The sequence below is a fragment of the Lissotriton vulgaris genome, chromosome 1_1 (genome assembly GCF_964263255.1).
Source record: "Lissotriton vulgaris chromosome 1_1, aLisVul1.2, whole genome shotgun sequence".
NCBI lineage: Eukaryota > Metazoa > Chordata > Amphibia > Caudata > Salamandridae > Lissotriton > Lissotriton vulgaris.
Window position 1 is genome coordinate 455,910,647 of NC_141685.1, and position 17,938 is coordinate 455,928,584.

The 17,938-nt window shown below is 44.1% G+C and overlaps 1 protein-coding gene across 2 annotated transcripts in view; it reads right to left on the reverse strand.

Annotated features, from left to right (window-relative positions):
• Positions 1-17,938, reverse strand: part of JAK1 (Janus kinase 1) — a 436,233-nt gene that overhangs the window by 388,990 nt on the left and 29,305 nt on the right. The window contains exon 1 of one of the 2 annotated variants that reach the window (XM_086953634.1): positions 6,769-6,790. The exons of the other annotated variant lie outside the window; for it this stretch is intronic. The gene's annotated coding sequence lies outside the window, so the exon portion shown is untranslated. Of the gene's footprint in view, positions 1-6,768; positions 6,791-17,938 lie in introns of those variants that run through there. 2 annotated transcript variants of the gene reach the window in all.

A 17,938-nucleotide genomic window follows, 5' to 3' on the forward strand; every position in this document is an offset into this window, starting at 1 on the left:
AGTCAGCAGAAAGTGGAAAAGCGGGCGCCGTTGCAAGAAAGCATTTTGTGCGTGCAGTAAGAGAAAATCATTTAAGAAGATAGTGCTCACAGACTGGAATAAAAGCATACAGAGTAACAACACAAGTAACAGGGCTAGTCCTCATGGGTGGTTACAGAAGTAGAAAAGGGTGTACTAAGTAGGGACTACTAAGCCTATTCATTAATTAAAAGCAACATTTAGATAGGAAAGTGAAAGGAGCCAATTGAAAAGATGGGCCGCAAATGGGCAGAGCTTCAAGTCCATACTTGAATACAGCATGTCTCAAAGAGACCGCGCAAGCGCTGCCTAGGCGAGACTTAAAAAACTGGCACAACAAGTAAAAATGTCAAATGATAACAGTTAACTCACACAAACAGTAAAGGGAAAAAAAGACAACAAGGTGCAAAAGGGTTCTCTCTCTCAAAGAAAGAAACAAAAATTATCATTGGATTAAAACGATATGCATGAGCAGCTGTTAATGGAAAAATAAAAATAAGTAAGCTATTATTTACTTAGACCGATCACCTGAAATTAATGCAAAAGTAATGAATGGTCCCACAAATAATCACATGCAACTGCTGAATCTCACTCCAAGCTACTGAAGAAAGTAGAATAAAGTGTGGGAAAACATAGTCAGCCATGTTAAATTCTGGTGCTCATACATCACTAAAAATATTTTAGGTTCAGATTTAGCTGCCAGAAGAGACAACAGTAACAATACTATAAAACTTTAAATGCCTGTAAATATAGCAGTCAATGTATTAATGTAACCTCCCACTACCACTATGAAGTGTGAAAAGACAAATGCATATGATACTAACAAGGTATTTGTGTACTTAGCTGAACAAGGCTTTGAAGAACTGTATGACTATGCTCATGAGGTCAAAGAGCAAAGGAATTGGTAAAGGCACAATTATTTGATTTGATTTGAAATATTACTTATTAAGCGCACAAATGCCTTGGCGTCTTGGTGCTGACTGTGACACATGATTAACTAGCGTGAGACTCTGATGCTTTACGTTTCAGAGAACAACCAGGTTTTCAGCTCCTTCCTAAACATCATCCGGTTAGGTTGAAGTCACAATGTGGATGGCATCTGATTCCAGAGCTTGGCCGCACAGAATGACAACATGCGGCCCCCCATCTTGCCTTGCGTATTTTTGGAATACACACAAAGCCCTTCGTTGAGGATCTGAGAGATCTAGCGGGAGAGTACATTGTGAAAAGTTTCCTCATCTCCCCAGATATTCCTCCATACAGGGCCTTATGTATTATACAAAGAGCCTTAAAGTTAGCTCTTTGCTAAACAGGAAGCCAATGTAGAGCTCTAATAGCCTCTGATGTTGGGCGTCCCTTGGGGATGTTCATGAGCAGCCTGGCAGCAGCATTTTGCAATGATTGCAGCTTCCTCTCCTGTGCTTTATCAATTCCCACAAAGAGCGCGTTGCAGTAGTCAATTTTGGATAGAAAAAGTGCTACTACAACGGTTCTTTAATTAATAAAGGGGAAGATTTTCCTCAATGTTTTTAGGAGAAAGAAACAGGAGGAAGTTAGCTGGTTAATTTGGGCCGACAGATTAAGCTGCTTGTCTAGAATCACCCCCAAGTTCTTTACCTTGGTCCCTGGACTAGGACAGGCTCCCGCCTCCATAGGCCACCAGTTGTAATTCCATAACAGAGGTCCCTTACCAAATTCAAGTACCTCAGTTTTGTCCATGTTTATTTTTAGAAAGTCATGATGTCCTTTAGACATACATGAAAGCTGTTAGCCACTACTTCTGATGGTTTAGAAACCGAGATTGTAAGCTGCGAATCGTCTACATAGATAATCAAGGAGAAACCATGCTTTCTGATTAGAGAGGCCAGTGAGGACACGTAGATGTTGAAGAGAGTTGGTGACAAGCAGATCTCTGCGGAACACCACATGGGAGTTGAAAGGTTCTGGACTGTAAGTTCTCCCAGTTAATGCTTCGTTCCCTATTTTCAAGGAAGGAGGAGAGGAGGGTCAGAGCGGTGTCCTCCAACCCTACGTCTCTCAGCCACTGTACCAGCACTGTATGGTACACAGTCTCAAATGCCACAGAGAGATCTAGTAGGATCAGGATCGCTCTACCGCCCTACCCCCTCATCTACTATCCTCCGGATTCCCTCCGTGGCTAGCACCAGAGTAGTCTCCTTAGAATTACAGGGTCTGAACCCATGTTGGGTAGGGTCCAGGAGTAAATTCTCTTCTAAGTAGTGAATCAGCTCTTTGTTCATCCCCTTTTCCAATATTTTTGCTGCCAGGGATAACCTGGAGATTGGCCGATAATTTTTCGGCTCTAGGGGTCCGGAGCAGGCTTTTTAAGGATAGGCCTTATGCAGGCCTTTTTCCATACGCTGGGATATTTACCCGTTCTTGTAACTTGATTCAAGAGAGGGGTAAGGCGTATGCTAATAGTATTAGCTACTATTTGGAACGTTGCTGGTGGGCATGGGTCGATTGGCAAACCGGATGTTGTTAATGTCAGAAGGTCAAGAACCTCCTCCATAGTCAAAGCCCTAAAGTGTGACAGCCTCCTAAATGTTGTACACACTTTTGAGTTTGCAGGGATATTTACTGGAACAGTGGTGGCCATATTTAAAAGATTATAGATCAGCTGTACCTTGCTCTGAAAGAATTTGGCCATTTAATTACATAGGGCTTGATCTGGTCTGAACTGGGCCATATGCTGAGGTTTAGCTAACGCATATACTGTTTAAAAAAGTTCCTTAGGGGAGTGTTCCGTCTCTCCTATTTTAGCCGTGAAATAGGCACGTTTGGCTTCAATGATTTCTTTTTTATAATCATCCAGGCTACAGTTATAGGCTAGCTTATGTTTAGTACTATAATCTGACCTCCAAGTCCGTTCCCTCCTTCTGCATTCCATTTTTATGATTTTTAAGTTCTGACTATATCAGGGCGCAGTTGTTGATGCTCTTTTAACACCATCGATGCAGGTGTTATTTTCCTCCTGTGCTGGCTCCTCTTCATTCCCATTGTTCATGACGAGCTCAGCTCGTCATGAGTGTATGGAGGTGTACATCATGACGAGCTGAGCTCGTCATGAGCGTCCAAGGAGTTAACTACTTTAGCTTTTTCTGGGGCAATGCCATGCACAGCTACTCTCACCCATTTATCAAACTGGTTGGCTGCTGTGTCGTTGTCACTGTCTAAGAGGGGCGGGCCAGGATTTAGAGCCTGATCCAGATCTTCCTTTTTTATCTTATTCCATTTACAGACACTCTCTTTTATAGTGCAAGTTGAACGTGATAGGCTAGGTATTTTATTTGTCGCCTCAAAATAGAAAGCTCTGTGGTCAGTCCAAGGTAATGATACGGTCTTTGTAACAGTTATACCGGTTGGTTTGTAAAAATACCATCCAAGGTATGACCTATCAGATGGGTGGGTTCCCGGACCATCTGGGAGAGCCCATATGCTGCCAAGTTATCTACTAGTCTTATTGTGTCCAGATTATTCTCTAGTTCGAGGTGGTAGTTGAAATCCCCTAAATTGGTGAAAAAATCTGACTCGGAGCTTAGGTCTAAAAAATTCAATATGGCCTGTGAAAAAGCGGTTCTAAGCCCAGGGGCACTATAGACAAGTAGACCTTGAAATGTAAAATGGTCATTTAATCTAAATGTGAACTGTAGCATCTCTGTTGAAAGCAGCGTCGAAGCCTCATGGCGCAATTTTAGACCATCTCGGTAGAGCAAGCTATACCCCCACCTCTTCCCTCTGTCCTATCCTGATGCACCACTGCGTATCCTAACGGAAGGGCTATATTCCAGTCAGGATCAGAGCTGGCGTCAGTCCAGGTCTCAGTTAAAAATACAATATCTGGCTTGTCTAATTGCAGGAGGCATTCGAGTTCATATTTGTGTGTTACGTGTGATCGCGTATTCAATAGTATGCAAGTTAAAGTTTGAACTTGTACCTTGATTGCATTATCCTGGCCACTATTTCCATCTAACTTGTATAGGGGGAGCTTGTCTTAAGTCTTGACGTTTGTTGCATGTTGAGGTGTCCTTATTCCCTATATACAATGTGAAACGATCCTTCCCCTCGGTCCCCAATAGTGGGAGAAACGAAAGCAACAGCTCAAACATTTATAGGTTTCAGGCATTATCCCCCCTACCATTGGTTACAAGCAAGACACTCACCAATCCGGATATCATAGAGTTGTTGCCGTCTGTATTTGTGGGCAGAAATTTGGCCTGGGGTTCTGGCGCTGGCGCTGGGCGCAGACGGGCTTGCCTGTGGCCCGCCCGTTGCGCGGTCGAGCCAGCGTGATTTTTAAGGAGCAGGAAGGAAAACAACTAGACCGCTGATCCTTAAGATGGCGGGCTCGCTCTAACAGGCGGCTCCGCGGGTCTGCCGCCAGTGGGTGATTTAATGGCAGCTAAAAATTGAATTCTAAAACAATTTTAAGACCATTCTAAAAGCATTCAAAAGAATTACATAAAGTTTGTGCAAATTTGTGCAAGTGGAGCGTTAGCAGCAAAGCGCGACCCTCAGAGCTTTCACCCACGTATCACAGGCTGCGCGGTCGAGCCAGCGTGATTTTTAAGGAGCTAGAAGAAAAACAATTGGACCGCTGACCCTCAAGACGGCAGTCTATCTCTAAGAGGTGGCTCCGCAGGTCTATAGCCAGTCGGTGATTTAATGGCAGCTAAAAATGTAATTCTAAAAGCATTCAAAACAATTACATAAAGTTTGTGCAAATTTGTGCAAGTGGAGCGTTAGCAGCAAAGCTATTCATTTGTCTGCCTAAGCACTATTATTTAGTAACAGCATATGACACTAGGGACATGATTTATAGGTGTCTTTATGTGCTGATGAGGTTTCCTCCTACGCACTACTTAATTCATAAAATAATAAGTGCTGTTACCCCAAGTTTTCCTGAGAAGCCCGCTTCCAGTGCGGCTGAATAGCAGTGGTTGCGAGATACCAAGGCTTTCTAGCCTTGATTCCATCTTATGCTACTCTTTCATGCACCATCCTACACTGCCTTACCCTTAATCTCACCCCTGCAGGTTTTTTTTCAACCCTGCTTTCGCCCTTTCTCATTGTTTTTTCGCCATTCTCTTCCTTCCTCCTTCCTCTTTTTCTGCCTTTCTCTCATAGTGGGTCAAAGTCTCATGAATGAAAAATAAGCCCTTGTTCCCATAATGAGTGCCGGTGGGCTCCACCAGCAACCACAGGCCCAAATTAAGCACTAATCCTGAGCTATTAAATGGTCTTTAGATCATGTGTGTCATTTTATGGTTGATAGTCTTTGTTGGTTTTGAGACTCCATCTATTGGAAGCGGTCATCTCATCCCTTTTGGATGTCATGGGTGATATACTTGATGCAATAAGGAATTGTCCTACATGGGCCCCCCCTCGCTGCCATCGTCAGACAGCATGAGCTCAGCATTGTATCCTACGCCAACGACACCCAGCTCATCCTCTCACTCACAAAGAACCCCGAATACACCAGACTCTGTTTCCAGGAAGGAATGAAGAACTTGGCAGCCTGGATGATGGACAGCTGTTTGAAGCACTACTCCGAGAAGACCGAGGTCCTCATTCTCTGAACTTGCACCTTCGCTTGGGACCACACCTGGTGGCCCGCCGCCCTTGGGAGCCCGCCCACCCCACGAACCATGCACGGAACCTCAGCATAATCCTCGACTCCTCCCTCTCCATGAACCGCCAGATCAACGACATCGCCTCCACCAGTTTCAACTGCCTGCGCATCCTCCGTAATCAAATGGATCCCCACCGACTGCAGGAAAACCATCACCCACACGCTCATAACCAACAGACTGGACTACGGCAACTCCCTATACGCCGGCATCAACATGACCCTTCCACACAAACTCCAAACCACCCAGACCGCTGCAGCCAGACTCATCCTCGGGACACCACGTCACAAACACATAACCCAACACCTACGAGACCTCCACTGGCTGCCAGTAAATAAGAGGGTCACCTTCAAACTCCTCACCCACGCCTACAAATCACTCAACATCAGACCCAAATACCTTAACGAGAGATTATCCTTCCACGTACCTAAGAGAAACCTCCACTCTGCCGACCTCGCCATGGCAGAAGTCCCCCGCATCCGCAGAAACAGAACAGGCAGGAGAGGCTTCTTTTATATCACAGCCAGGACATGGAACGAGCTCCCTGTGAACATCAGACACTCTCCGAACCTGCACACGTTCAGGAAGGACCTCAAGACCTGGCTCTTCGACTAAACAGGAGCGGAGCTGCCCTCCCCCTCCCCCTCCCCCCCACCCCTTAGCGCCTTGAGACCCTTACGGGTGAGTAGTGCGCTCTACAAACCCCCTGATTAATTGATTGAACTAATATCAGAGGTTATGAAGCATGAATGGTGGTGGAGGGAGGAGGTCAGAGTTTGTTACTACCTTAACTGTTAAAATTCCATTCTTTCTTAGGTTTTATTTTTTAGGAACTTATTGGGCCTGGCACTGTTAGCTAACATTTATTTAAAGCCTTTTCACATGCGTTCCAAGAGTTTAATTCTGAAATCCCAATGGTTTGACATCCAAAGTGGTTTAAATGTAGAGTGGGAGGCAAAAATGTGGGGTGGGAGACTGGTAGAAGACAACAGGGTGTGGCGTAATTTATAGTGGTGCTATAAGAGACACTGTAAAGAGAAATTGCAAGGGAAGGAAATTGATAATATTCAGCATACCGGTTGCCATTACTTAGACACACCTTCTTCAGCCCTGGTCAGAGGTCGCAAAGTGTTTTCTTGTTACATCTCACTCTTCAAGACACCGGAAGAGGTGACAGCTGTCTGGGTATCTGATCACAATGGCGACCAGTCCACGGGTGGAGTTGGTAGATACCTTCCTCTCTATATCATGCAAAAGGATGCAGGAGAAGCAAGAAAGCAGCATCAGACTGTTGCCTGAGATAACTCATCTCATTTCTGACACCGGGGCAGCTGCCAGCTTCTTACCTCACAAGCTTGTGTCCCACAAACGCGAGACACTGTTAGAACGCTGTACAGCCTTGATATCTGTAATGGAAATATTTTTTAAAGCAAAATAATGCTATTCACCTGTTTTAATATATTATGTTTCATACCGCACATCTGTGTTGTGTAAATACTTCGATTCTAATTAACACATATTACTTTTGTTACTATGCTATTTTACTAACTTGTTGGTACTCAATTTACAAACCTGGGACAAGATCTATGGTAAGTGTAAACTCACTGAATCATCAGGTTGCAAAAATGTAACAAGCACAGTCCACAGGGCCCTGGTCCTCCCAAGTAGACTTTATAAGAAATGAAAAATACATCTGTGTTCCTTCCTCTATTCACAGTTTACTACGAAGTTAAAAAAAAGAAGAAACGTGTTTCTTTATTAATCCTCTTGCTGTTCGTAACTAAAGAGATTTCGAAAAAGAATCCCTGTGAAAAGTGAAGATCTATGGACCAAAAGGCATTTTTGAGAACCACTCTTGCTGTCTCCAACCAAAGTTGGGAGAAAGTATCAATTCTGATTGTAACAAAATCACATACTCCCTCATTGGAGCGACATCAATTATATTGTTTGCAATGGTGTAAGTAGAACATGTGTAAGAATGGTGTAAGTATGGTGTAATAGAACATTGTGACTGTAGCGCAGCACACTCATCCAACACTGCTCAGCTATATCCAAGAGTTGAACATCACTGATCTTACACCAGTATGCATCTCCAATTGGACTTCGCATTTGATAATGACTATTGCAGTTTATGCACCAATAATCAAAGGGAGGATATTTATCATACATTGTTGTTCTGCCCTAGCTACGTTAAGGCAAGGAAAAGATGGATAGTCCCCTTGTGCCGTAATATTGGTTCTATCTCACAGAGGGCAGCTGGTAGGATCCTAAGTACGGACACCAGCCAAGTATTTGTGTTCGGAATCAGCAAATTTTTATTGGCCGTTTATTTTATTAGACGGAAATTAAACCATTCATTTTAAATAAGGAAAAACTGCCATCCTGAAATCTTGCAAATCATGAATCGTGTCTAGCTATTTGTGTCTTCTTAAATTCCCGGTTGTTATAACCAATTTAATGTTTTTTTAATTTGATTTTTAAACATTTTAATATATTTATTCATTTTCTGCGTCAAATATAAAATTGTAATCTTGTGTGTCCTAATATGATGAAATGTCGATTCTATAACGGGGTGCTCAACTATAATGAATTGTAAGTTCTATAAGTGGTGAATTTTATTATGTTTGGTTATATTTTATTGTATCTTTTATGTTGCAAGGCAACGAAATAAAGATTAAACTTGAACTTGACTTCGCATTTCACATGGATGTACCCCAACAGTACACAATAGACATAACACTGCAGGCACATCCATCACGGCTCGACTCCATATAGCTGGCCATCATCAAACCTACAGCATGCTAAATAAAACACGGCACACACATGCAACACAGCAAAGACACAATATGCAGTTACTAGGCTGTCGAGTCACACACTGATCACAACTGTGTCCTAGTCCTTTGTAGTGCATTCTGGTAAATACAATTCAAGGTACTCCATAGCTAACTGTTTTTGTTGTCACTTGAGTGTTGAAGCACAGCTCTGTAGCCCTTAAAAAAAGTGTTTCATTTGACTGAACTCTTCAGAAGGGCAAAGAGTCTGTTGGTGGAGGGGGGGCATGACCTGCTGCTGAGAGTCTGTGGATGACTAACTAAAACCAATCACCAGCTCTCCAAAGGGACCAGGGCTTGTATATACATTTGGGTGAATCTACACACCGGTCACAAGTCTTTTCCAGTCCTCACCAGTGTATTCTGTTAAATACAGTTTAATAGCCTGCAAGGCACATTTTTTGTTGCTTAAGGGTTGAAGCACAGCTAGTGCTGTATAGCCCTTGAAAATTCTGTTTACGATTTTTGAACTCTTCAGAAAGGCAAAGAGTCTGCTGAGGGGAACATTGCTAAGATACTTCATATGGATGAAGATCTCCGAGCTCACAACAGTACACATCGCCAGTTAGACATCATAGTTTATATGGATATCCTACAACATTAGACATTAGAAATAACACTACATGCACATCTATCACTGCTCACATACTCCATGTAGTTGGGTATCACGGAACTCACAATTTGCTAGGCAGATCGCTACACACACCTCCAACACAGCACAGATACACTATGTAGTTGAGTATCACTGTGTTCACAACAGCATGGTCCACCATGACATACCATACATTCTAAAAAACACATTAGAACAGTACTTTTTTTTTTATAACCAATTTTATTGATTTTACGAGAAACCAACAAGGGATAACCACACCAGCTGTACCTAGAGTGAATCACACAAGACATCTACACAAGAAGAGCACCTCAGCATAAAGAACAGAACTTTTAGCTGTATCCAACATAGTCATAATATGAAATTAACCGTCAATTAAGGCACTCAGCTGCACTTTCACCAGCAAGTCACTGCATATTCACACCGGCCAGTTAATCGGTATGCCTACCGAACGTACTCAGCTTTGGTAAACCTCTGGCCTCACAAACTTACAAAAGATCAATTCTGACACACTCAAACATTTCACCTCTACTGTTCACACATCTCCTCAAATCTTAATCAGACTCTGTTTTGTGATGGAAATGTCACAACCACACAAAAAAAAAAATCAGTCAGGCTTTTACAAAGTAAAATAGCCTATTAATAGCTACCGCCTAATTATATATATATATATATATATATATATATATATATATATATATATATGCTGACCACTTCCCTTGGTAAGAAAAGCGCGGAGGTCAAAGGGGAATTCTGTGGGAACCCTTTATTTCACGGTCACTTGAATTGGTAGCAGCAAATGCATTTCGGCTCGTCAGAGAGCCTTCCTCAGTGCTCAAGCCCCAATACAAAGTCACGCATTACTTCCACAGGGCTGCTTTGCGAGTATTGCAGTCGACACTGGACTCCTCCCATAAGAGCGTTGGCTCACCTGTTGGTAATCACGTAAGTATGAAGAGACTCCAACTCCCAGCATGCAACATGTTCTTGCTGATGGGTTGGTGGTGTGGGGGGAAGAAACAAAAGTCTGTAACTGTCCGCTCCAATGTCCTTTGCAGTCCTGTTTGGTGTGATTTTGTTGTGAAGTCACTGCGTCCTTCAGAGCCCCCTCAGGTCCCCTCGGGCTGCTGGACCAAGTTGCTCGGATTCTGGCTGTGCGGGGACTGCCGTTTAGGCATACAACGTCCTGTCGGGGTAATTACCCCTGTCGCACTCCTTCTCCTTTCACCTTGGCGGACAACGAACTTCGATACCTCGAGCACAAATTACACTGCAAGCAGCGCGATGCCAGTCTGGTTCGTGTCTCTTGTCAGCAGGACCAACCGTTTCGTGCTCCTGGCACGAAAATATGAGCTGACCACTTCCCTTGGTAAGAAAAGCGCGGAGGTCAAAGGGGAATTCTGTGGGAACCCTTTATTTCACGGTCACTTGAATTGGTAGCAGCAAATGCATTTCGGCTCGTCAGAGAGCCTTCCTCAGTGCTAAAGCCCCAATACAAAGTCACGCATTACTTCCATAGGGCTGCTTTGCAAGTATTGCAGTCGACACTGGACTCCTCCCATAAGAGCGTTGGCTCACCAGTTGGTAATCAAGTAAGTATGAAGAGACTCCAACTCCCAGCATGCAACATGTTCTTGCTGATGGGTTGGTGGTGTGGGGGGAAGAAACAAAAGTCTGTAACTGTCCGCTCCAATGTCCTTTGCATATATATATTTATTTCTGCTGACATGGCATCAGTATTTAATGAGGGGCGATGGAAAAAACATGGCCTGGTGGATTCATGTGATCAAGCCAGTGGCTAGAGACGAAACGTGTCATGCGGGCTTGCTGGGTGTTCATTCTTTGAAATGAAATAAAGCACTGAAATTTGCACCTCAGCGGGTTCGGCTTTTTCGTCCGTTGTTTATTCAACCAAGACTAGTTGAAGACACGCTGGTGTCGGACGAAGAATTTGGAATATATATATAGATATATTTTTATTTCTGCGGACATGGCATCAGTATTTAATGAGGGGCAATAGAAAAAAATGGCCTGGTGGATTTTGTGCCCTTCAAATCCTGTACCGGTTTCCCTATAGGGGCTGTTCTTATACAATCTGTGCCTTTGTTATGTTATGCAGATTTGTAGTGCGTACTATAGCCATGGAGGGTATCCTAGAGATAAGCAGGTGTGAGTCCAGGCCCACTTTTATAAGGGCCTAGTGAGACTACTCGAAAAGCAAGGTCTTCAGCTTCTTGTGGAAGTGAGGAGGAGGCCCCTACGTGTAGATGCAAGTCGTTTTATGCTTTTGGAGTGATGTAAGAAAAAGCTAGACTGCCGGATCTGGTTTCTGTAGGAGTGGGATCTGTGTAGTTAGGAGTCTGGATGAACGGAGGTGTCTGGAAGGCTTGTAAAAGCCGATGCGACTGTTGAGGAATGCTGGTCTAGTGTTATGTAGTGCTTTGAAAGCGTGGGTGAGGAATTTAAATTGTGCTGGTTTCTGAATGAGGAGCCAGAAGAGCTCCTTCAGGTGCTGTGTGATGTGAGTGCAGCATGGCACGATCCTAGCCAAGTTAGTTCATCCTGCTGACCCTGGACAGTTAGGTGAAGGGGTTAACTCCCGTAGTCTGTGGAGATGAGAAGGACCCTGCGCGGGGAACTGAATTAAGAGGTCCCCTGTGCCCCTAGGTCTGTCCAGTAAGGAGGGCTGGTGGTCTAGTGCTAGAAAAGTGCTTGGTGGCTTAATCGTGAAGAAGCCCCTTTGGACCCCCCTCCCTTTCTAGGGCAAGAAGTAAGCTCCTGGCCTGGGCAGCGCTGGGCTTCCCTTACCGGTGTCTGGACTCATAGTGGGCAGTCAATCTCCTGACTGACGAGGTGGTGGAGAGTGGAGACAGGATCCATTGAGCCTGAGAAGCCTTGTGAGATTACCACCGTGAGCGGGACCCCGGGGGCGTTGTTGTGCAGTGCCCCTGTTATGAGGAGAAGGTGAGGGCGAGACACTGTCAAAAGGCGCCTTCGCGCATGCCCGAGTTGATGCAGCTATCCCGGAAGGAGGGGCTGGGAAGTGAGCAGGCCCGTGGGAGAAGCGTCCTTCCTTGGGTGCCAGCGCAGTGGGAGGCGGCGCCAGCGTGGGTGTACCGCGCATGTCAGCCGGAGTAGTGTCCTTTTCCGACCGACGCTGAAGAGAAGTGCCGGGAGCCCACAGCAGTTGGTGAGCGTGTTCTGTCCTCTCTTCCCTGCTCAAGCGCCACACGGAGCAGCTGGCGCGAGCGGGGAGGGAGAGCTGAGGGGCCCGGTAGCGGCCTGGGGGAAATCGCTGAAACTGCCTTTTCTTTCGCTCGAGCGCCACACGGAGGAGCTGGCCAGAGCGGGGAGGGAGAGCTGAGGAGCCTCAGAGGCAAGAGAGGCTTATCAGCATTCCGTTCCTTGGCCTTACCGGCTATTTCCCCCCTTCTTCTGGCGCAGGAGGATTTCAATGAACAAAACAAAGGCCAGTACTGGATACCCTTAACAAGGGATGGTTATGGTCACCTTATGAACAAAACATAACGGTCCAAATTACGTCATAAGTCAGAATTTTTTTAATTTATTTTCTTTAGTTAAACTTTACTTTAGTAAATAATTTCACAAATAAATTGTGCATGTATAAACTTTTCAAACGTTAGACATAACAACACAAAAAATACTTTTACATATTTACAATTTTACAGTTTACACACATCCTCTCAAACATTCATTCTGCATCCATCCAACTATACACACAAACAATAAAAAACCCTTTTGTCAAAAAAAGCAATTGAAATATGCAATAAATGATAATCTCTATTTGTATTTAGGAGCTGTTTTCAATTGAATATATGGAATATTAATTCTTTTTAAGAAAACCAAAGCCTTATTGTAAAGAATTTTAGTCATATGACAAAAGAGTTCAGTCAATCCTATTGAAGGTCAAAAGGTCGACGCGTTTCAAACCCCCAATTCTGGGGTTCTCATCAGGACCAATCTTTTTCTACAAAAAAGAAAAATTGTAAACCAAGAATTAGCCAACCAGCTCAATATCAAACTAAAAGCCTATAAAACACCAGTTGCTACCAATGCCATACCTTATAAAGTCACTTAATGACCATGCGTGCTTCTGCAGGACATTCGACAGGTACACAATGACACTAAACAAATAAACAGAGATGAATGAATACCAAAGTGCTTTTAGGGTAGAGAGGCACTTACAGCACCTAACTGGTCGTTAGCCAAAAAGCACTCACCTTATGACAGTGGCGCAGGGTCTCCCTGAAACGGGAAAGAATAGGCTATAATCACTCAAGTCACAGTATAGGCGGGAGTGCTGCAAAACTCTTAGGACAATGGAGGCTTACCGGTTAGCGGTGGCTCATTTTACATGTCCGCTGGAATTTTAGAAGTTCACTCCGTTGCTTCAACCAGTGGGTAAATCTGAAAGACGGAACGAACGGTAAGCGCGTTATGGAGATGGGCGCACACGGCGCTGCGCGAGGGCGGCTAGCGGTCAATTTCAGGGGTCTTACCTCCGGGACGGGAAGCCGATCGTTACTTAGACTGCTGCAAGCAGGAAGCATACGGGGCATTAGTCCTACCTCGTTATTTACCCGGAATCAGCCAGAAACCACGTGACCGCACGAGGCAGCCAAGCAGAGGGTTGCTTAAAGCGATAGTGTTTCAATTCTGTGCGTGATGCTTTATCGATAAATTAGACAATGCAAGGTTCTGGAAAACCTTCGTGAATGCGGAAACATAGTGCCCTATTAGTTGATTCTTAGAATTTCAGATACTTCATTCAAACCAGTTGATGCAGTATCATATTTCATTATAAGCAGCGCTTCCCGCTGACTAAGTCTGCCCTCAATGTCACCTCCTCTAGCGTCCATTTCCACTTTGGACAACACTGTCCATTTTAAGTCTGCTTCTTGATGCTGGCAACGTTGCCAGTGTAAAACCAGTGGCGCATTTGGTGTTGCATTTCTCAGGCGTGATTTATGTTGTGTCACACGATGCCTTGCTTCTTGGGTTGTTTTGCCCACATAGAGTTTCGGGCATGGGCACATAATGCCATACACTATATTTCTCGTCTGACAATTAGTAAACGAATCATGTCTCCAATGGATGCCGTTGTGTGTAAAGAGCGATCCTTCAATGGTTTGGGCGCAACATGAACAGTTGCCACACTTGTGATGCCCTTTCACCGGAGGTAAGTTCAGCATGCTTCTTAAAGAAGGCTTCGGAGACGTTGGTAAAGCGGCTCTGACAATGTGATTTGCCACACTTTTCTCTTTCTTAAACGCAAACAGTGGAAGGTCTGAAAAATCGCTATGTAGACCTTTCACTAAATGCCAATTTTGTGTGACTAGCTTCCGTAGTTGATTGGTTTGAGGTCCGAATGTGGTCACACAAACAATTCTGCTTTGTTCCACACGCTCCTTCTTTTGCAACAGGGTCTCCCTTGGCACCCACCAGGCTCTTTTTATTGAGTTCTTTAACAGTTTTTTTGGGTACCCTCTTAGTACTAATCGATCTTTGAGTGCATTGGCATGGCGGAAAAACTCATCTTTATTGGAGCAGTTCCTCCTAATACGGAGGAACTGCCCAAATGGTAAGTTTTGCTTCAAACTTCGAGGGTGATGGCTGGTGTAGTGGAGTGCCTTATTGCGATCTGTCGCCTTACGGAACAAGGTGGTGCACAAGGTTCCATCTACTGCAAAAACTTGCACGTCAAGAAATGTGATGCTTTTATTGGAATGACTAAAGCTAAATTGGATCTCTTCCATCCTTTGATTAAGCCACATCATAAATTCATGTAGCTGTGCTTCAGACCCTGACCAAATCATAAATACGTCGTCAATGTAACGAACGTATTTCTCGATAAATTCTACAAATGGATTACCATTGTAAATATATTTCGTTTCATACAGTCCCATAAAAAGGACTGCCAACTCTGGGGCAAATGGACAGCCCATTGCAACTCCTTGCGTTTGGAAAAAGAACTCACCATCGAACTGAAAATAATTCTTCGATAGTGCGAACTTGGCTAATTTAATCAAAAAGTCAGTAGGTACTCTCGTCGGCTGCTCTCTCTGTTCTAAAAAGTAGAGGATCGTTTCTAATGCTAGCAGGAGGATTTCAAGCATTAACTTCACCACAAGTAAGGAGTTGATCAAGAGGGGGCAGTGACTTCCACAAAAAGAGTAAAACAAGTGCAAGAGATTGAGACATAACAAGTAGTTAACCAGAGAATCTGTTTCAAGGTGTGCAGTGCCCTTGAGGAATCCCTGAAGGGGCTTTATTGAATGCTTGCCTAATTTGGAATAGCCAGTTCTTCTGTGGTCAGTAGTGAAGGGGCAAGAAATGTGTAACCTTTTCTAGGGGAGTACAGGCTCTTCCACAGGGGAACTATTGTTCTATGATGCGGAGGTGATAAGCCTAGAAAAAGGGGAATTGTGCTAATAACTTTGCGTAGGTTAATAAATGCCTAGCCAAATGTAATGAACTGTTAAATTAAGAGAATTGTTGTGTGACATGATTTGACAACTTCAAGAGCAATATTATCTTACCAGATAGACTGTAAAATAATAAGCAGTGAAAACTACAAACAAGAGAACAGATATTTTTATAAAGCAGCTCTTATTTTTCCATACTTTGGTGTAGTGTCATTTTTGTGTGTTATTGCGTGGATTTACTGCTGGTTAGTTTGCAACCTTCGTACATGTGCCTCTAGTGAATGTGTCCTACCCTAGGCCAGGCTACCCTAGGTGACCTGTCATCCCAGGTTCCAACAGTCTCAAAAGTAAAGCAGTTGCTTTGGCTGATAACAGTCATGCTTTTGGTTTTGCGACTCTTCAGAATCAGTGGATGGTTTCATCCACAGGTTGTTGAGACATGTACGGCTACTCTGGGGTGTAATAAGGAGAGTAAGGATTGTGAACAAAATCGTAAGATACGCAGCACCTGAGACATTAAATTCCCTGACAGATTACTAGATCACAATTTGTTTGGATTTATCCTTGTGGTTTCTTAAGAGGGAAGGTGGGTAAGGAAGAAATGGCGAAACTTTCTTTTTATTAATGTATGCTTACTTTATTATTTACCGTAAATGTGCCTTTAAATCTTTTTACAACATCTGGAATATTGCAGCCAGTTCTGGAGTTACCATGCAATCTGTACTCAGATGCTGGTTGCTCTTGAACTGACAAGTATGCTCATATCTCACGGGTAACCTTCTTCTGGACTAAACAACTTTGATTCATAATTTGGACTGACTCTCTGTGGTTCCTCAACTAGCTTCCTACACATAGTCCCGGACTACAGCGGATGACAAAGTCTGGCAAATTTCACAAGGTGTTCTACTCCCTTTTATCTGCAAACTGAAAAATCAAGATGGCTGAACATCTCTGGAGCTCTGGAACAACTGCTGCGTTACCCACCACTTCTTTTTTTTTTTTACAGAGGGTGTTCTATGTGCTCTATTTTAGAGCTTGCTGCAATTTCACTGAGATGAGATACAGGACTTCTCTGTCATTTCCAAATCAGGTTTAGGGTGTCAAATTAACATGCAGCACTTTTATAAGCTTACAATGTAATGGTGTATAAATGTCTCAGACTACCTGCGTCTACCGACTGTAGTGATCTGTAGGATCAACACAGAAATGTTGCCATAATCATGTTTGTTCTCTTCCTACATGTGTTATAATGATGACAGTTATTATTATACCATTGGAATGTTGAGCGCTCCATTGAAACAATGGAGTGCTCCAAGCTTCTAACGGCGGACAGAAGCCCAGAGAATCAACATTCCAATGTTTCTTCACAGCAGCTGTGAACAAAGGCCTCAGGGAGCCAAAGGGGATTTCAACCCCCTTGGGCTCCGTGAGACCTTTGTTTTTACAAAATTAGAGAATTCTGCCCTCTAGGGGTTGAATGTTCTAATAGCCTTAGAGCCCAACACAGCGGGTTCAACCAGCCATTAAAGGCCCGTTCCGCTACGGCAGGCTCTAAGGCAATAATAAAGGCTTTCTAAACTGTTGATAGACTTTGGTAAAAATCAACTTAAAAGAGGGTTAGTAATCACTCCTCATCCACTCAAACTTTAAATCTACAATGCTTTTTCACTATATGACCTTGGGCCACTTGTGGAGTTGTTTCAGCTGAGTGGATCAATGATGTAATTCCTGCACATGTGAAAATGTGTTCAAAGGCCCATCATTAACAACGTGAAGATCTTATTCGCTAGCACCGTGCACAAGGAGGAGCTTAGGGTACAACCTTCTCTTAACAGGCAATGAATGGCAGTCCTTCTCCACCAATAACTACAAAGAAGTGGGCCTTCCCAAACACACTTACAAGGTACCACTTGCACATCGGCTTGCCAGTTTTTCCTGAAAATAACAGGAGAGTTTGAACAAGGGCAGGCTTTCCTCAGACACAGAGTAGGAACCACACGCGTATTACCAGCACCAACTTAACGCACACTCTCACACACACATATGTGGAGAAGTGTGGCTCAGGGGTTAGAGGCGGCAGACCCGGACGCTGAGATCGGCCGTGGACCAGGGTTCGATTCCCCGCCTCGGCGGGTCTCGGGCTCAAAAATTCCACGGAGTCGACAATTCTCGCTCTGGTGCCTACTCGACTCACGGGATCACACTCTGCGACTCTGGGCAATAGCTTGCTTAATCTCCACTACGGCCCCTCGCGGAGGGATGCCTGGCTTTCACCTTGTGGACACCCGGCCGGGGTATCTCACAGGGGAATACCAGGACGGGTTCCCTAAGCAAGCGCCTAGAGACCTCTGGGTTATAGTGCGCTATATAAATCGAAACACA